This window comes from Pteronotus mesoamericanus, unplaced genomic scaffold, assembly GCF_021234165.1.
Source record: "Pteronotus mesoamericanus isolate MK-2021 breed Mesoamerican mustached bat unplaced genomic scaffold, CSHL_Meso_final contig_177, whole genome shotgun sequence".
NCBI classification, from domain to species: Eukaryota; Metazoa; Chordata; class Mammalia; order Chiroptera; family Mormoopidae; genus Pteronotus; species Pteronotus mesoamericanus.
This window is the reverse complement of record NW_026555073.1, coordinates 3,978,264-3,994,342: the sequence shown is the minus strand read 5'-3', so window position 1 is coordinate 3,994,342 and position 16,079 is coordinate 3,978,264. Positions and strand designations below refer to the sequence as shown.

At 38.9% G+C, this 16,079-nt stretch overlaps 1 pseudogene; it reads right to left on the bottom strand.

Annotated features, from left to right (window-relative positions):
• Nucleotides 1-3,955: 3,955 nt before the first annotated feature.
• Nucleotides 3,956-4,911, bottom strand: LOC129065362 (G1/S-specific cyclin-D1-like; annotated as a pseudogene).
• Nucleotides 4,912-16,079: the final 11,168 nt, after the last annotated feature.

The following is a 16,079-nucleotide window of genomic DNA, read 5'->3' as shown; positions in this document are numbered from 1 at the left end:
GGTAAGCTGATTTACAAAGAGAAAAGCTCCCATCCCTGCTCCCCGATTGGTTCATTTATATGCAAATAAATATTTCAAATCCACATCAGTTTCAATGGTGCCAAAAGCGCTGTCCTGACTGGTCATTGTGGAACTACTGTGGTTGGTCAGTAGAGATGCAAATGAGAATATAGCCCCCCCTCTGATTGAAGAGAGCCTATCTCAGCCCATTGGGCAAAATGAGATTCTAGGAACTCCTTTAAAAAGGATCTGCTCAGGCAGCAGGAGCACAGTACAGGAGCCTTGGCAGCTCAGTCTGTGGCCTTTATCTGGTACTATGCAGTGTGCATAAAAGGCTTTAGGGAAGCAATGACTGCTAGACTCTGATTGTGAATTTGGGCCTGGTGACTTCAAGGACATCTTCTTAGTAGGTAAATTCTTCCTCAGCATCAAATATATATATACACACATTTTTTTTATTCATCCATTGATTACACTTAAGTTGTTTCCGTATCTTGACTACTGTAAATAATGCTGCTATGATCATGGAGGTGCATATCTTTTCAGATTAGTAAGGTTTTATTTACTTATTTTTAAATTTCAATTAGTTTACTTCCAACATTATTTCATATTGGTTTCAGGTGTACAACATAGTTTAGAAAATCATATACTTTATAAAATGCCTCCCCACCATATTCCCAGTACCGGTATGTAAAGTAGAGCATAGGGAATATAGTCGATTTAGTGTTTTTGTTTGCTATATATCAAGAAGTAGAATTGCTGTATCATATGGTAGTTCTATTTTTAACTTCTTGAGGTGCCTCCATACTGTCTCCTTTTTTCATTTTTGGGGGGAGGTGTCAAGGACTTTATTTCTAAACTCTTCACGTTTGTCTTGTTTTACGCTGGAAACGTGACAGTTCCATGTCCGCGCGGGGAAATGCCGCGGTGTGTGACCCACAACACACACAGACCCAAGTGCCCACCTGCCAGAGGCTCTCACAGATACACTGGCCACAGGACAGACTCTGCTGTGCTCCTGCCCCACCCCCGGCCTCTGAGCACACGATGTTCGCCCCCCACTAGGACAAACTGTCCCTCCAGGACCTGGTTTGGTTCAGACGCAAGTGCCATAGCCGCAGTGGTTGAGGTAAGCAGAAGCAGGGATCCTGCGGGCAGGGCGGGGCCTTGGAGCGCACTGGCCACCCCGCTGCGCAGGGCCGCCAAGGATGCAAATCCTTTTGGTTTGGCAGCTTGCTAGGCGGTTTGGCACACAGCACTGTGGGCTGGCTTCAGGGAGATCTAAAGACTCTTTAAATGAGCGTCACTTGGCCACGAACAGAACAGGCAGAACACAAGTACATAACAGATTCAACACACCTGAAACCCAACAACGACTCCAGAAACTAGTGACCAAGTCCTAGGGCACAGCACCACAGTGGCACATCAAGACATACTTGTTATAATAATAATAATGCAACTTTCAAATCTATATAGAGAGAACAATGAGACTGTAAAACTACCAGGATGGTCAATGCCAGGTCAGATGGGGAGTCCAGCATAACAGGCCCAAGAAAAGGATATGGAAGGATACGAATACAGGCTGGTCCTCAGAGACAATGGGTGTCCACCTGCCTGCGGACAGAGCCTGCCCCCACCAGACCCTTCTGGGGATCTCATACATGTGGCTGTCTGCCAAAGCAGGAGGCCGTGGGCCAGACAGAGCCTGACGGCTGGTCTACCTGTGGCTATGTGAAGCCATGAAATATCGTGGAACACCAACCTTTTTGAAATAGAGCAGTAATCACATTAAGTGAAAAGTGATCACATGTAAAAAATCTACCAAAAAAAGGCATTCATGATACAATTTTTTCCTATGAGAAAATTAAAATTACAAGGCAGTATCTGACATTGTAAAAGAAAAAAACAACTGATCCTCCAATAGCAGCAAAACAATGTGAAAGAGATACAGAGAAGCGTTGTGAATCTGTTTCCAAACCATGCTAGGAAGTCAACGGTAGCAGCGAATGAACAAGTAAAATAAGAAAGGGAGCTGCAGCCTGCCTCCCTCCCACTCCCCCTCCCTCCCATCCTCTCCCAGCATTGTCCTCACTGCCTCCCTTCAATTTTCTCGACTCAGTAATGATCCAAGGTGCAAAGATGTGGAAACTTTGTACTGGTTGCTAATGTTCTCTCTCTCCGTCTCTCTGTCTCACTCTCTCGCTGTTCAATCAGTTGTCTCCATTTTCCTGCCACCATTTCCCCCTGCCCCACCTCCCACCCTCCATCCTACCCCCTTTGGCTTTGTCCATGGGCCCTTTATACATGTTCCTTAATGACCCCCTTCTTTCCCCCATTATCCCCCTCCCACCTCCTCTCTAGCTAACATTTTTTTAAAGGAGGGAGCAGGGAATAAGAATGTGCTGGAACTGAGTTTGATTCAAGTACCCTAATTTTCCAGGAACTCTGATGCATCTCAGAGTGGATCACTTTGGGCAACATGAAAGAGGTCAAATCACTGCATTTGTATTTTTTCCTGGGGATTTTTCCCCCTTTCATATGAGAACACCTACCTTTTCTAAATGGTATTAAACTTGCCCTCTGAAAGGCAGTAGGCATGTCTGGGTTTAAATCAAGGGGAGATTGTATTACCTTATAAGTCATATTAGCCTCACAAACATCCTCTGCAATAAATATTCTTTTTAGCCTTAACTCTAAAGTATATATTTCAGTATTTAAAAACCTTCCTAACTGTTAAACTACATGTTTGTTAGGTAAACCTTTAAGGCCCCTACTTTCAAACACCAGTTGGCATCAAACAATTCCTAACCTTCAACTACTCTACAGAGAAAAGACCGTCATCCTGGTAATATGAGAATGCACACTTTCTCCTTGACTGGACCCTCGCCTTCTGAGCACCGCCTTCGCACACCACGGGGACACACACTGGCCCTGCACTCCCATGTGCATGCTACCGTGTGAATATCCCAAACCACTCCATTAAGAAACTGCCCCTCTCCATACACAACAGGAAGAGGCCTTCCATATAACTACCAGAGTGAATGTGCTTTGAACTGGAATGTCTCCACAGCATGGAGGAGGAAATGAACAAGCAAGCTGTGGATTTCACCCAGAAATGAGCAGGCCGTATAAAACTAGGAGGATTATAAAAACAGACTCTATGAACATGTATAAATGAACCATGGACAAAGCCAAAGTGGGGTGGGATTGAGGGTGGGAGATGGGGGTGGGTGGGGCAAGAGAGAGTAGGGAGGGGAAATGGAGACAATTGTACTTGAACATAATTAAATAGATAAGTTGATAGATTAATTAATTAGAAACCGTGATGCTACTATTTGCAGGTTGTCTCTAAAAGTGTACTCGAGGTGTGGGAGGGAGGGTCTACCTCCTGTGACCATTCTGGCGGCCGCACCCAAAAACCACTCAAGTGGTCAGTCCATAGGAAGGAAGAGAGTGCCTGGTGATGCTCAACTACACTTATGTCCCACAACGGATTCCATCAGCACATGCAAGGGGAAGGTTACATGTCTACCTACGAATATACTAAACACACACAAATGACAGAAAGCGACTACATGCATGAGCAAGCAAGACGCAGGATGCCTACAACTGCCTTAAAGCCTTGCTCCTTAGGAAAAGCACAAGAATACGGTTTTCTATCTAAACGCGGTCTTCTACTTTAAAAATGGTTCGTTGAATTTCTCTATTTTTTAAGAACATTCTTCTGCTTTAAACACAGAGAATCAGATCTAAGCCTCCCCAGCAGACTCCTTCCTCATGTTCATGCCTATCCTCACAACATGGAGACACAAACACGCTCATATAAAAATTGAGATATAACATCCTCTATTTTGGTAGCACAAACCTCCTCCCGCCCCGCAGCTGACGGTTATGCAAATGTTATTTTTTGTGTTTTTTTAAGGCAGATTTGAGATAGCTATTTTTCCTCTTTCATTTATGTCAGAGACGGAAGGGAGAAAGCGTAAAGGAAAAACCAACAAAAGGAGAAGGCAGCCTCCCCTTCCCGCCGTGACCAGTCCTGGAGAGGAGCCGTAGGTCTGTCAGGGCGGCACTCGCAGCCCCGCCCCCGCGGCCGGCAGCCTCCAATGTTCACTCTGGAACTTCCGGTGGGCGTACAGGACAGGTCCATCTCCACCTCCACTTCCTTCTCTTCCTCCTCTTCCTCGGCAGCCTCGGGGTCCAGGCTGTGCTGCTAGGCTTGGCGCAAGCTGGACCCCAGCAGGGCTTCAATCGGCTCCTAGAAGTCCCAGCGGCAGTCCGGGTCACGCTAAATCACTTCCGAGGGGAATTGCGTAAGGCGGGGATAGGACAGGAAGCTGATGGAAATTCCCAAGTGCGGACCTTGCTCTGTGGCCCCCACGCTCCCACCAGCACCATGGAGGACGGGTTGAAAATGAACTCCACGTTTGTGGCACAGGGGGCTATGAAGGTCCACGCGTGTTTGCGGATGATCTGTTTGTTCCCCTCATCCACCGGCATCTTGGAGACGAAGTGTTCGATGAAATCGTTCGGGGTCATGGCGGCCATGTTCTCCTTGAGGTTCGTCACCAGCAGTAGCTCTTTTTGCAGCAGCTCATCGGACCAGATGGAGTTGTCAATGTAGATGCACAACCTCTCTGCTGTTTGGGGGATGGTCTTCTTCATCTTTGAGGTCACGAAAATGCAGGTGGCCCCCAGCAGCTGCAGGCAGTTCTTCTTTCTGGGCTCCGGCGACAGGAAGCGGTCCCGGTAGTTCATGGCCAGCGGGAACGGGAAGACCTTCTCCTTGCACTTCTCGCAGATCTCCAGCGTCTAGGTGGCCACAGTCTTGCTCATGGATGGCAGTATCTCTTTTTGCACACACTTGAAGTAGGACACGGAGGGTGTACAGGTCTCCTCGACCTTGAGCATGGCCCCGGAGCACCTGGTAGTTGAGAAGGTTGGTCTCCAAGGCGGTTGATATGCCAGGCGGATGGTCTCCACCTCGCAGCACAGGAGCTGGTGCTCCTTGGCTGGGGCTCTACTGGTCAGCCTGGGGCGGGTGGTGGCTCAGGGGCTTGGCCCCAGCTCATCTCTGTTTCCTGTGCCCAGTGCTCCCCCAAGATTTTCTTCTGCCCTTTGCCGGAGCACTGAGGCTGCTGCTCGCTGCTCCTCAGCCGACAGCCCTCTTCATAATGTTTTCTATAGTGGCTGCACCAGTTTACATTCTCAGTAATACTACACAAGGGTTTGCACATCTTTGCCAACATTTACTTGTCTTTTTATTGATAATCATTCTAACAGATGTGAGGTCATATTTCATTGTGGTTTTGATTTGCATTTCCCTGATGATTAGTGATTTTAAGCATTTTTTTCATGCACCTACGCAAAATCTGTATGTCTTCTTTGGGGAAAAAAAAGTCTATGCATGTTCTCTGACCATTACTTAATTAATTGTTTTTTATACTACTGAGTGTTTTTATTCTATTGAGTTATATGTGTTTCTTATATACAGGGTCTGGTACAAATAATACCCCTTTTTATTACAAAATCTTTTATTACAAAATCATAAGCATGTAATTCTATAACATAGCAATATAACACTCAAATGTTCAAATGAAAACTATAAATTATTAAACCTATATTATTACGCTACCAACCACACTCAAGCAGGCATGATTTCTGCTGGACCCTGTATTTTACATACTAACCTCTTATCAGATATATCATTTACAAATATTTTCTCCCATTTAGTAGGTTGATTTTTCATTCTATTGATGATTTCTCTTGCTGCATGAAAGCTTTTTAGTTTGATGTGGTTTCACCTGTTTATTTTTGCTTTTGTCACCTGTGCTGATGGAACCATTCTCAAAAAATTATCACCAAGACCAATGTCAAAGAGATTACTGCCAATATTTTCTTCTAGGAGTTTTACAGTTTCAGGTCTTAAATTCAAGTCTTTAATCCATTTTGAGTTACTTTTTCTATATGGTGTAAGATAGTGGTCCCATTTCATTATTTTTTATGTGACTGTCCAGTTTTTACAGAAACATTTGTAGAAGAAGCAGTCCTTTCCAAATTGCATGTTCTTCACTTCTTTGTCATAAATTAATTTACCAACCATATTTGTGCCAGTAAATTTCTAGGTTCTCTACTCCACTGATCTATGTTTCTATTTTTATGCTAATACTATACTGCTTTTATTACCATAACTTTGCAATATAGTTTGAAATCAGGGAGCATGATACCTGCAGCTTTGTTCTTATCCTTCAAGATTTCCTTGTCTGGCTATTGAGTTTTTTGTGGTTCCATACACATTTTAGGATTGTTTGTTCTATTTCTGTGTAAAATGCCCGTATAATTTTGATAGGAATTGCATTGAATCTGTGGATTGCTTGGGCAGTGTGGACATTTTAATAATATGAATTCTTCCATACCATGATGATAGAATATTATTTAATTTATTCGTGTCTTTTCTACTTTCTTTCATTAGTATCTTATCGTTTTTGTTGTATGGTTCTTTCATCTTCTTAATCTATTCCTAGGTCTTTTATGTTTTTCGACTTGAGATAGTCTTATGGATAACTGAGATAAAAATGCATTTAATGGTGCTTTGGGGTTATAAAGAAAAGATGACATAGAAATAAACTATGTCCTAGCAGACGCCAGCCTGGAATAAATCAAGACCCACACAAATATCCCCTCTACAATTGATACCTACAAGCCACATAAACACAACCTAATGCTGAAACTCATACTCAACCCATGGGAAGATGAGAGAACACTTGGTGGAATGAGGGCTCATAATACAACTTCCATTCAGTTATAAAATGTGTTTTATTTCTTGCACATATGTTTTGGGACTGAAATCTGTACCCTAAATAATATACTGAATATACATTACAGTGAAACCTCGGTTCTCGAACTTAATTCTTCCCGGAAGGCTGTTCAAGAAGTGATTTGTTTGAAAACCAAATCTTTGTTTGTTGCCTGAGAGATGTGTGACCATACAATTATCAGCATGAAGGGGTTGTTGGGTCGAGAACTGAGAACTGAAGTTTTGTTTGGCAACTGACACATTTTTTCCGTGAACAACTTGGTTGAGATCCAAATTGTTAGAGATAGGAGACATTTGGAACTGAGCTTTGACTGTATTTATTTTGTGTGATTGTTTAATTAACATCAGTTTACTCCACAAGATTATAAAGTTCATGGGAATAGGGACTGCTCCTGTTTAATATATCCCCAACATCATCATAGTTCCTGATATATGGTTGGTACTGTTTATTTTCTGAGTGTATGATTAAACAAAAATTACAATGATAAATGATTTATTTAAAAAATAAATCATTTTTTATTAGTTTCCTAGGGCTGCTGTACCAAAGTACCACACCTGGGTGGCTTATAACAACAGAAATGTATTTTACAGTTCAGGTGGCTAAAAGTCTGAAATCAAGGTGCCATTAGGGTCATTCTCCCTCTGAAATCTGTAGGGAAATCCTTCCTTGACTCTCTTAACTTCTGGTCGTTTGCTGGCAATCTTGCCTATTTTTTGGCTTGCAGCTGCGTAACTCCCAATTTCTGCCATTGTCATCACACAGCATTTTCCCTGTGTGCCTCTGTTTATTTGCTTGGTCATTTGTTTTTATGAGGATACCAGTTATATTGGGAGGCAACCAGTCAATGTTTCTCTCTCACATCGATGTTTCTCTCTCTCTGTCTAAAAAAAAAATCAGTAAACATATTTTTTAAAAAATAAAAATCACCAGGTGCTCAGTGCTACACAAGAGAACTTCCACTGTTAAAAATACAAAACACAAAAACAAAAACAAATAAATTTGATGTGTTAGCATTCTCTTAATATGGCGTTAACAAGATAACATGTTCTCAAGGTCTCAGATATACTTGGTAAGTGCTGGCTAATTAGTCTTAATCCAAAAAAACAAAACAAACAAACAGAAAACCCTCCAGTCTTTCCCTTATACCTAACCAACAGCCAACAAAATGCAAACTAACTAACTTAAAGACTGAGAAAAAGATATATATAGAATTTTGGCAATGTAGACGGAACATCTAGCATTGAGTTGGTTTATACTCATACAGCCATTACAAGTATGCTTTCCTCTCTATACCAGACACTTAAACACCACAGTGATTAGGTTTATTCTTGTTGTATTTGGCTTCTTTAAATAAGTATATAATCCAAGTAACTGCAGATTGTCTCATGCAGTGGAAACTGCCACACGTGTCGTCATTTTAAAGTACAGTGAGTGCATGAATTGATTATAAGACTAGTTATAAATGTTTGTACATCTTTCCTTACATAGGCATGAGGTGGGCTTGCTTTCTCATTTTGAAGGCTTTTTTTCCAGCCTTTTCAAGTGAATGGGAGTTGTGGAAGTTACAGAGGGGGGAAAAAAGAGATGAATAAGAGAAACTAAAAGTATCTGGAGAGGAAAAGTAGTAAATTTAGTTCACCATCAAACAGAAAAGTGATGAGAATGAGATGTGTTAGGTAATATTGAGTTGATAATTCTAAGCCTGTACCAAGCCCCAGGCAATCTTTTGAGGCTTGGTTATTATACATATATGTCCTCCTTTTTCTCTGCAAATGATTTATGCATCATTACAGGTGTCTTCTCTACAAGATGTTTTGACTTTTTGACGATAGAATTTTAAAGAGTGCTTTTGGGCTAGAAAAAATATCTATATATTTATAGTAGATAAACACATACCTGGTTCACTTTTGTTTTCTGGACCAGTCTGGTATGTATATATTGTTGTAAACCACCATTTTCTTTGGATTTAATTAAGACTTTAAATTCCTGAGAGCGTGAACCTCATCATCTCTATATTCTAAAATACACACACTGCGATGCCATGAGATTTATCCTCTCAAGTGTCTAGGTAACATGTGCATTTGGTCTGATTATACTGGGGGAAACACGCTTCTTCATAATGATGTCTCCAATCCTGGCTCTGGCTCTAATTCTAATCAGCTCCTAAGCCGAATGATTCTTTCTGCAGCCATGGCTACACATAGTCACTGACACTGGCACCTATTAGTAAGTCTCTAAGAGGTACAAAAGTAAGGCATGCAGCTGATTATTGAGTCTGATCTGATTTCCAGAGAATTTCTAAGGAAGCATACAAACTGCATTCATCACAGAAACCCTCTGTAGGTTTACAGCAGCTCACAATCTATGAATTTAAAGAATCGAACCAAATAGAATTAATCAGGATTGAGTATCAACAATGTTGTTTCTAAATTGTTTATTTCTCCTCCAGGAATTATTTTCAATCCCAATTTGAACAATAGAATATGGTTCCTTTCGTTCTCAAATACATTACAGGCTAATTCCATATAACTCCAAACAAATGGAAATTATATTGTACCAGACAATTGTAAAAGGCTGCCTTATTTTTCAATAGACAATATATGTGCAGCCTGAATTGATACAACAGCAAACTCCTTTATGCTCTTAATATAACTGATCTTTTTTACAGCTTTTAATAAAAGGTAAATATATGCCAAATGCATAAAATTGATGAAACACAAAAGAGAACAAGAACAAAAACATTTTTCCATATCACTATCCAGAGATAACATTTTCATATATCTATACAGTAAAATTTTGGTTCTTGAATGTTTCCCATCTCAAACAGTTCTCCTCTTGACCAAGGTGTTCATGCAAAAAAAAAAAAGTCGATTGCTAAAAGAACTTTGATTTTCTACCTGACAACTCTTTCATACTGATACGTGTATGAATAGTCACATGTCTCTTAGGCAACACACAAAGGAGATTCAGTTTTTGAACAAATTGGTTCTTGAAACAGCCTTCTAGAAAGAATTAAAGTTCAAGAACCAAGGTTCCACTGTATACTTTTAGCTACTTTTATAGCTGCATTTCTGTATATATCCCAAAGTGGTTCCATATTGTACAAACATTTTGAAGACTATATTTTAACTTAGCACTGGGTTGTATTTTCCCATGTCAGTAAATGTTCTTCAACAACATGATTTTTAAAGGCAGTTCTCCACATGGGCTTACTATAATTAAAAGAATTTTCTATTGCTGGACATTTTGATTGTTTCTAATTTTCCAATATTATAAATAATATGATGAAAGTCTTTATGTATTACATTTGCATAGATATTTGATGATTTCTTTAGTATAAATTATTAGGAGAGGGATTGTTAGATAAAAGGTCACACATATTTTCAGACTTCTTACGTTTGTTGCCAAACTATTACTGGCATTATCATAACATATTTACATTACATGTTTGTATAATGTTGCTGTAGAAAGAGAACCCATCATTTTTTTTTAATTTAAAGAAACAGCTAGATGTGTATTTAAATATTTATACTTATTTTGTTTTGCACATGATAAAACATCTGCACTTAAATGCATTTATTTCTGTCTAGCTATTAATTGTGTGCCAAACCACTGTTGTACAATTCTTTTATTATATTCAGGACATGACACAGAAGCTTTTACCTCAACACAGATATCACTAAATTAAAATGGAAAAAGCAGAACACCAAGTGATTTTCCATCAGCAAATTTGAGCATTTCCAGAGCATGTGTACTCTGGACATACAATGTAAATGAAAGTGCAGTGGGGTCAAAATGGCATGGGACTTTCGACGGTCCTATATCAAGTGTCTACTTTGTACATGGTGTTATGCTAAGTACCATGAATTTGCATGTATGTGGGGTGAGGGAGGATGATGCAAATTTATATATAGAAACACAGAGACTCTGCTTTCAAAAACTGCCAGGAAATGGTTGCTGGAGAATGAGATACTTGATTAAAAGGCTTTATGGAGGACGCAGCAAAGCCATCTCACCAAACAAAAACAAATCTAGATTAGTAGATTAAAACTATAATGTTTGGTTTGTAATGATCATAATTAAAGTTTGTTCTTATAAGTGTATTTTAATTTCACTACTGTTCTCCTAATATGAAAAGGGACTTTCTAAATTCATGCTATAATGCAAAAAGAAATAATCACACACAGAATGTAGACAAATAGCGTATTTTCAAGTCAGTCCTGACAGTATTGCTCCATTGTGAAAACTGTAGAAGGAAGAATAGATGATCATAAAAGGAAGACAGCGTTAGAATTGAGGCGGGTGTAGAGGTCAAATTCACGGAAAGCATTTGTGCTATGATTTATTAAATTGATTCTTTACATTCATTCTTTGATCACCTCCTGTATTGGCACTGTGCTAGGCTCTGTGGAGACAAAGACAAACAATCTAGTGGAGAATAACAATGAGAAATAATAATGGATAATTTATATTGAAAGCTTAATATGTGGATCAGGGTTCTTGGTTGTAAAAAAATTACTTTGGATAAATTTAAACCAATTAAATTACTTTGGATAAATGTTTACCAACCAAATTAAAAATTAATTTGGATAAATTAAACTTTGGAAGGGCAGTTCATACATTCTCAATCTAATGGAACCAGAGAACCAAACTTGAAGTTTTCACAGGTTGCACCAGTGAGATCACAGACACTAGAAACCACTACTAGATCTTATACCATCCCTACTTCCAGTGATTTGGCATAGTTGCTGCTACTGCCACCATTTATCATCAGAGTTATTTCTGGATGATCCCAGTGTCCTCACATTTCTAGCTTCCGTTCAAAGTTGGGCAAGTGATTGTGATTGGCAGAGGCTAAATATTCTCATGCCTTACTTGCAAGGGGGGTTATGAAAAAAATTTTCAGTGCCTATTGTGGGAGGTGAGATATGCCTCATAAAGTAAAGGACTGCCAAAACATAAGCAGATTTTCAAGATGCTATGCAGCTATAAGGAATTATAAATATCCATTAATGGTTAGATACTGTCTTAAGTAACATGTACATATATGTGTGTGTATGTGTGTGCGTAAAATGTCTGGAAAAAGTCTAGCCATTGTTAATATAACGAGAATGGTTGTGCTGCATTGATGTACCCTGGCAGCCAAGGAGAGTGGACTGGAATGCGTATGCGTGGGCAATGATGACCTCACTGTACTGGTCAGTGGGGCGGTAGATGCTGTTGAGTGAGCATGTGTGCTGTGTGGCCGTCACATTCAAAATGACTGAATGAGTAGAGCAATGAATCTGCATCCAATTGTATTAAGCTTAAAGATTTCTACACAGAAACTATTCAGATGATTCAGAAGGCTGCATCTATGGACAGTGGGTGATTGGTAGCTTCATCGTAACAATGCATCCACTTATGCATCATGTCTCCTGCAGAATTTTTTGGCGAAACATCAAATCACCCAGGTGACTCAGTGCCTCCTACAGCCCAGATTTGGCACCCTGTGACTTCTGGCTTTCCCCAAAATTAAAATCACCTTTGAGAGGGATTAAATGCTTTGAAAGTCCAACGAGTCAGCTCTGCTCCCATTTCATTGGTCAGAACTACTCATTTAATCATGTTTATGTTAAAGGGGGTATGAAAGCATAATCCTCTATATATCCATAAATAGAAAGAGAAGTAGGCTTAGGGGGACTGTTAATAATGTCTACCATGGTATACACTATTTTTATTAGCACTCTCAATTTTGAAGAAAAATAAGCAGAGTTTAAGATTGTAGTAAACATCTGGATATGAATTTTTAAAGATTATGTTAAGTTTTACAATGATACCTTACATGCATTGAGAAACACTAAGCATCATTTTAATTTTCACAACAATCATGTCAAGTTGAATCATTGTCTCAGTTTAATAGACAAGAAAGCTCTGAGAGTTTCCCTAATTTTCTCAAGTTTACATAGCTGGTAAGTAACAGATCAAACTTAGAAGCTGTAGTGTAATTCAAAGCTAATGTTCGAACTACCCTCAGCTTGCATATACTATGCTTTCTAACACAATATAAATAATGTGTAGTTACCAACCAATTTGAAATAATATAACTGGATACTCAAGTGCTTTTTTAATAATACATAAATCTTCAGAGCGCCAAGGAATTTTAGAGATTGTATAGTTCAATTTTTTTTCACATTATGAGATTGAAGCCAAAAGAGAGAAAAAGGTTTATATAGAGTCATTGTTATTCAGTGGTGGATCTAGAACTGAAGTGCAGACCTGAAGCAATAGTTGGTCATACATGGAAACCCACAGAACTTAATCTTTAGATGTTAGGATTACCTCAGAAGCACATCCTAGACCATATCTCATCCAAGCTCATCAATATGTTATTTTTTCTTTAATATTATGTGTTTGCAGGGAGACTATGGAGTAGAGAGAGAGAGTAGGAGAAAGGTTAACATATTTGGGTAGACCAACTAACAAAATTTAAGAGGGAATGATCCATTAAGGGCTTTACAGTCTCTTTCTACTTTAATTGTGAATTGGAATAGAAAAGTGGTTTGTCGTAGTCAGTCAATAAGAGTGACCATCATAGCTGTCTTAAATGGACCCAAATCAGAAATTGACATAAAAAGGTGAGGTGAGAAAAGATGAGCAGGTTTCATCTGCTTACAAACCTTTGTAACATTTTATTCCAATTTCAATGTATGTTCATTGTGGTAGAATAGCTTGTGTTTTGTAAGTTAATAGCTATGCAATTAAAGTTGATGAGTTGTTTCTGTGTTCTTTGATGGTTTTATGTAAGTGATTACAGCTATTCTCATTGAAGCTTTAACATGAATTTTGTACCTGTTGGAAATGCACAAAACCAAATTAAGAGCTATAAGAAACTTCCTCTAACTAAATTGTCACATGCTAAAAGCAGAAATCTGCCTGCCTGCCTATCTATCTATCTGTCTATCTATCTATCTATCTATCTATCTACCTACCTACCTATTTATAATCTATCTGTTTAAATTAGGCTTGAAAATTATCAAAAGTAAGTTACGAGCTTTGAAAAAGTACTTTTGGTGAAATCAACTGGAGAAGAGCCTATCTAAAACCAAAATGATCCTTTCTGTCAAACTAGCAAGTCCTGACTTTTTATTTCTATTTTATTTTCCTTTCCCCTACCCTCTATATCCAGGAAGTGGCTAAGGTCAGAGCTATGGGGAGTTTCAACTGCATCCTTTCCTTGCACTTATCTTAACCCAGACCTTTTAATTAGCCTTTACTTAAATCTTTGTGTGTCTCCAATGAGTTTTCCCACCACTGACCATTTCTCTCTGTTATCTAGTGGTTCACAAAATTTACTGTGCATCAAAATCATATTAAAAACTTATTAAAACATATTTTAGGTTCCTGTCGAGAGTTTATTATTCAGTGGGTCTGTATGGGCTCAAGCATTTGTATTTGTAACTAGCAAATTAATGATGTTGATGCTGCCAGTTATGGGATTACATTTTGAATAGTTTCTCTCTAATCCATTCTTTCTGTATACTGCTGCCAACTGTGCCTTCTTAATAAATAGTTCTGATTGTGTTTTCATTTTTTAGAGAATTTCATTGAATTGCCATTCCTTAACAAATGACATTTTCTTTATCCTGACAGAAAAGCTTTCCTTTATCTTATAGCCCCACCTATTTTTCCTGCCTTATCTTCTGCCTTTACTCTAAATGACGTTAGGTTACATAAAAGAGCCTTGGAGTTAGATATATTCAATACTTGGGTTTGAATTCTATCTCCATTTAAAGAGCATGGAGTTGAGGGGCTGTCTTGGGTCTGTTTCCTAATTTGTAAAATGAGCATAGTAGTACCTACCTCTTCAGGTCTTGTTAAGATTATGTTCATTGACACACATAGAATATTTAGAATAATGCCTGGAACTCAGCAAATGGTAGTAGTCTGCAATGACCAGCATGACATAATACCTGCCTTGTATATTGACTTCTTCCATTGTTCTACCCTTATTTTGGTCAGGCTGAAATTTTCCATTCCTGGAAACCAACATGCTCTTTTCTATTTCAGGACCTTCAGACGTGTTATTCTCTCTACCTGTAGCATTTTCTTCACAAGGCCTTTCCTGCTGTTTAATTGGAAGTACTTTGTACTTTTTTTGTCACAAATGCCACTACTTTTCTATGTAGTTGTTTCATGTTTATTTTTCCCACTTCTCCATGAAGAAAACATCTTTTTGTTCACACTTTATATCCCAATGTCTACTATACTGTTTTTTAACCTGCTTTGTTCACCTAACTATATATCATGAAAATCTTTCTAGATTAATATGCAATAAATATAGATCTATACACTTACTTTAATGGCTGTACAATAGTCCATTTTATGGATGGTCCATTATTTATTTAACTAATCGTTCTTTGAAAAGCACAGTTATTACACATTTTTCAATAATTTAAACTAAGCTCCAGTGAACCTCTTTGTACATTTGCCCTGTTTTTCCTTAAAATAAAATCCTAAGAAGAGGCCTTTCTTAGTCAGAGTGTGAGCTTTTACAACATTAAGACTTCCAGTTTTCAGACATATAAAATCTCAGGAGTCATCACTCCTGTCCTTTCAACAACCAAAAGTAGGGCAAATTGCAAATCAACCACTTTTCTTGTCCCATGAGAGGACTGAGGTCACAGGACAAATTGCCACCCAGAAATCATCAAGGACAGGCAAACCCAGACAGTAGCAGCAGAGATGATCGTGTTATCTGGACAGAAGTGCTGGAGACATAAAGTTTACAAGAACACTTGATAATTATGACAAATTGCTAGAGGATGAGCAAAAATAATAATACATTGCAACAAAGTGAGGTTCATTCCAGGGTTCATTTCAGGGTTCTGTGTGTGTGTGTGTGTGTGTGTGTGCACGCGTGTGCACAACTCTATAGGTTTTTTTTATTGTTGTTCAAGTACAGTTGTCTCTACTTCCCCACTACAATTCTCCCCCACTCCACCCCCCCACCTCCCACCCTCAGTCCTATCCCCATTTTGCTTTGTCCATGGGTCCTTTATACATGTTCCTTGACAACCTTTCCCCTTTATTTCCCCATTATGCCCCTCCCCCTTACCCTCTGGTTACTGTCAGTTTGTTCTTTATTTCAATGTCTCTGGTTCCATTTTTGCTTGTTTGTTTTGTTGAATAGATTCCACTTATAGGTGAGATCATATGGTATTTGTTTCTTACCGCCTGGCTTATTTCACTTAGCATAATATTCTCCAGTTCCATCCATGC